The sequence below is a fragment of the Neovison vison genome, chromosome 7, assembly GCF_020171115.1.
Source record: "Neovison vison isolate M4711 chromosome 7, ASM_NN_V1, whole genome shotgun sequence".
Taxonomy (NCBI): Eukaryota; Metazoa; Chordata; class Mammalia; order Carnivora; family Mustelidae; genus Neogale; species Neogale vison.
The window spans coordinates 198,799,214-198,804,631 of NC_058097.1; positions in this window are offsets into that span (position 1 = coordinate 198,799,214).

The window sequence follows — 5,418 nt, forward strand, 5'->3', positions numbered from 1 at the left end:
GCACCCCCAAATCTTCAGAGCACCTTCACAGACAAGCAGTCACTCTTGTCTCCATGGTTTCCCTCCTCACTCTGTGTTCACCCAGCCTCTGACTCAGCGTTGTTATCTCTGGCCCGCCACCCAACTTGGAGTCTGCAAACATTGAGGACTCTTGTGCACACTTCACTTCTCCAGGGGGAGGCAGCTTGCCGGGCCCCTGCTGGGAAAGCAGTCCCCTGACCCTGTTGGTGATTTATGGTAACCCGGAGCACAAAGCTGGCAGGGCCGGGGGAGGGGGGTGGCACTGTTTACAAACTGCTTCTCTGCTCAGATGGTCAGGAACTCTGCTGCATTCGGGCACCCCCATTCTTTCTGTGTCCCCGGGCATACTGAGACCAAGCTGTCCCACCTGGGAGTCCACACTCCTTGGCCACCTGGGCGCCTTTCAGCCAGGGACATCCCTCACCAGAGCAGACTTTGAAAAATTTCTGATTTTGTGCCCCGCCACTTATAAGACTTTGTGGTAGCTTCCCTGAGTGGGCTACTGCCCCTCGCTCTACCCTCCAAAATGTCAGCCTGGATTCAAGTCTCTGCACCTCCTACCTTGCAAAAAGTGGTCATTTTTCTATTTGTAGGATTGCAACATTTCTTTTCTCAGATCCCCGATTGATTTTGCAGGTGTCCTGAATGATCTGATATCTAGCTGAATTTCGGGGACCAGATGAACTTAGGGTCCCCTCCTCCTCCACCATCTTAACTTCTCCCAGTCTTGGCATGGCTTTCGGATCTCATCCGTCCCACTGACATTCGAGAAAACAGATCAGCATCCAAAGGAATGAGGATGTCACCTATTATGCGGATTACTTCAACTTTGGTCTAATGGCTATTCCTTTAAAAAGCAAAGAAAATAATTCCTCAACTTTGGCTTGTATTTTGTAACTGATGGTTCCGCTCTGGGGATTGGGAGCTGTTGTTCCTGAAACATTTCCAGCAAGCCCTGAGTTGGACACCTTTTCACCTGACACTTCTTTGTATTCTCTTTCGTTTCGCACACATTTTTGAACACCAAGTTTGTGTGCGGCAGTGGACCCGTGCCCCAGACACACTCATATTTGAGGTGACGTAGTTCTTTATGGATCGTGTCATGAGTCGGTCAGAGGTCCTCATGAGTACGCCCGGGTGATGTGTGAGGGCTGCTGTAACAAAATCCCACAGTTCTAGAGTCCGATCGTCAGAACTCAAGCTGTGCACGGGCCGCACGCTCCTGAGCCTGTGGGGAAGAGTTCGTGCTTGACCTTCCTGGTTCCTGCTGGTCTGCGGGCGTCCTTGGCATTCTTTGGCCTTCGCTGTAGACCTTCAGTCTCTGCTTCTGCCTTCCCTCTGCGTGTCTCTGTCTTTACATTGCATTCTTCTCCCTGTGTCTGTGTGACTTTTTCTTTTTCTTTCTTTTTATTTATTTGACAGAGATCACAAGTAGGCACAGAGGCAGGCAGAGAGAGAGGAGGAAGCAGGCTCCCTGCAGAGCAGAGAGCCCAATGCAGGGCTCGATCCCAGGACCCTGGGATCATGACCCAAGCCGAAGGCAGAGGCTTTAACCCACTGAGCCACCCCGGCGCCCCTGTGTGAATTTTTCTTATAAGGACATCAGTCATGTTGGCTTAGGGCTCACCCTAATGACCTCGTCTTAATGTGATTACCTCTGTGAAGACCCTGTTTCCAGTAACATGTCCTGGTGGAGATCCTCCTTCATTCTAAGCCTCTTCATAGAGGCTGAATTCAGTTCTATCACCCAGTAATAGGACATCTGTCACTCTCGTTTTTTCTGTATTTTTAAAAAGTTAATAGCATAATCATTGTGAAATTAGAAATGATGTTCTTACAAAAAATTGGGACACCTTGGATAAAACTGAAGTCCCCCTTTCTGGTCCCCAGAGATAACCACACATCAGGTTTGAATGTATACTTTCTGTTCTTCTTTGTAAACAGGTAGGTATCCAGATAGGAAATATATAACATGTGGCAACAAGCCTTATGCAAACGCTTTGAAACTATATGTGTTTTGGGATTCAAAGTTTTTTGGATTTTAGATGGAAAATTTTTTAATTGTGTATAAGCATGAGATCGAGGACAGGAATAGGTATTCAGGTAATACCTCCTGACCAATCATTTACTGTCTGCAGGGAAAGGCACGCCTGATTCATGAAATGGAATAAATAAAGCTTATAAGAAGCCTCAAGTCCTTTCAAGACAGGTTTTTCCTTCAAAGGAGTTTGCCACCTAACTTGGGTTTTTAGATTTCAGAATTACAGAGAAATCATGCATTTTGTAGTTTTGTATGTGTGTTTTGTTTTGTTTATATATAGTATTTTACATGTATTAGGTATTTTTTTCTCAGGCCTCATTTTATTGTTTTAACAAAGTAATACATAGAGAGAGAAAGTCAGTAGTCTGGTAATGGTCATAATAAAAAAGAACACCCTTTTGGCCTCCTATTTCCTTTCTCCAGAGGTAATCACTTGTCTTTGGGCTGTGTCTTCTGCTATTTACTTCTAAATTTTTCAACAACATACTTAGACTACTCCTTCTGGATTCTTTTTAAAAGATTTATTGATTTATTTATTTGACAGACAGCGATCACAAGTAGGCAGAGAGGCAAGCAGAAAGAGGAAGGGAAGCAGGCTTCCTGCTGAGCAGAGAGCCCGATGCAGAGCTCGATCCCAGGACCCTGGGATCACGACCTGAGCTGAAGGCAGAGGCTTTAACTCACTGAGCCACCCAAGTGCCCCTCCTTCTGGATTCTTACAATTGAAAAATTAATAACTTGTTGTATAAAATTAGGGTTTAACACCTTTACCACTCTCCTGCCCTCACTCACACCTTCCTTCCCCTCATAGTTAGATCTATAACAATAGATCTTCCAATAGTTAGATCACAATTTTGGGCTAAAAAAGTATTCAGTTGCCTTATTCTATGGATATATTTGTATGTTCTTCCTAAGGTTTCTTGTGAATTATGATTGCATTTTTTTTAAGATTTTATTTATTTATTTGACAGAGAAAGACACAGCGAGAGAGGGAACACAAGCAGAGGGAGTGGGAGAGGGTGAAGCAGGCTTCCCGCCCCAGAACAGGAAGCCCCACACAGGGCTCGATCCCAGGACTCTGGGATCATGACCTGAGCCGAAGGCAGACGCTTAATGACTGAGCCACCCAAGCGTCCCTATGATTGCATTTCTTGTAATGAATTACCTGTATCATCTTCTTTGTTAGTTTAGTGTTCTCTGTGCTCATCACTAATGTATCCAGAAGGAAGAGGCTCCGAACACCTCAGTGCGGTCTTCATAGTTCAGACTCTGGTTTATTTCCCCCCGGGGAAGCACCACGCATGGGCACAGCGCTCTCCTTGGCTCCTCCTGGACTGCCTCTTCTCATCCTGGTGCACAGCTTCCCCCCTGGCAACTTCTACCTCCCACTTTTTCCCCTTGATGTAGACTTTCAAGACCTGCTCTTCTAGCAATTTTCAAATATACAGTGTCATATTTTAACTATAGTCAGCATGCTGTACATTACATCCCATGACTGACTTATGTTATAGCTAAAAGTTTGTACTTTTTCACTCCCTTCACCCATTTAGCCTGTTCCACACGACCTCTGGCAACCAACTACTTTGCTCTCTGTATCATCACCCTGGTTTTTTGGTTTGTTTATTTGGGGTTTGGTTTGGTTTTAGAGTCCACATATCAGTGAGGTCATACAGTATGTGTCTTTCTCTGTCTGACTTATTTCACTTAGCATAGTACTCTCAAGGTCTACCCCTGTTGTCGGGAATAGTAAGATTTCCTTCCTTTTATGGCTGATGAATATTCCTCCGAATATATATACCACGTCTTCTTTATCCATGCATCCCCTGCTGAACGCTTAGGTTGCTTCCATACCTTGGCTATTGTAAATAATGCTGCAATGAACACGGAGGTGCATATGTCTTTTTCAGTTGCCGTTTTTTTTTTTTTCCTTTGGATAAATGCCCAAAAGTGGAATTGCTGGAGATGATAGTTTTATTTTTAATTTTTTGATGACTCTTCCTATTGTTTTCTGTCGTGGCTGCACCAATGTGTATCCCCACCAAAAGTGCATGAGGATTTCCTTTTCTGCACATATACACCAACACCTGCTGTTTCTTTTCTTTTGATACCAGCAATTCTAACAGGTGGGGGGGTATGTCATTGTGGGTTTGATTTGCATGTCCCTGATGATTCCTGATGTCGAGAGTTTTTTTCATGTTGGCCATCTGTATGTCTTCCATCTTCTTAAATTGAATGACTAACTTGTTAACTGATACTTTTCTCTTTCCTAATATAAGGATTTGTGTTATGAAATTTCTCTAAGCAACTCTTCAATTGCGTGGCCCAAAGATCGATATCCAATATTTTTGCTACCATTCAGTTCTGAATATTATCTAATTTCCATTATGTTTCCATCTTTGTCTCATAATTTATCTAACAATGTGCTCTAAGACTGCTCAAAGTAGAAGGGTTTTCTAGCTATCACTTTGTTATTGATTTGTTAATTGCATTAATTGATTTCATAATTAATAATTTAATGGCATTATGATTAGAGAAGATATTCTCTATGTTATCAGTCCCTTGCCATTTGCTGAGACTTGATTTAAGGCCCCACATATGGCCTGTTTTTATAAATGTTCCTTTGTGCATGGTCCGAAGGAATCTGTATGCCACAATCGTACTATGTATATATATAGTGCCATATATATTAAATCAGCTTGGTGGTAAGTTTTTGTGAAATATTCTATATCTTCACTGATTTTTGCATCTCCTCGATTTATCAGTTCCTGATGGAGGTGTATTTCGATCTCCCACTAAAATGGAGAATTTGTCAGTTTCTCCTTGCAATAGGCCAACATTCTCAGTATCTATGTTGAGATTTGTATTAGATGAATAATCGAGAATTATTGTATCTTTCTAGTGAGTTGGGACTTTCACGGAACCTCCTGGAGTGTTTTCCTACACCAACAACCAATCCTGTGGTTCTCCAGACACCAACTAGGTGTTGAACAACTCATTTCAATTTTGACACTGACACCTGGGAGGTAGCACAGACCCCACAGTAAGGCCTCAGTCCCACGAGACTGCATCCCGCCCCCCTCCCACCTTCAGGTGTCATTCACAAGTCCCATACTTCTGACCATGGGTTATAAATCGGGGTTCCCACAACCCCTACTAGGTTCAGTGACTTGCTGGAACAGCTGACAAAACTTAAGAAGGCACTTTCCTTATGTTTAGCAGTTTATCATAACGGGTAAAACCCAGGAAAAAACAAATGGGAGACCTGCATAGGGCAAGACATGGGGGCAGAGGGAGGCAAGGCACCTTCATCCCTCCTCAGGCACACCACTCTCCCTACAGCTCATGGGTTCACCGAC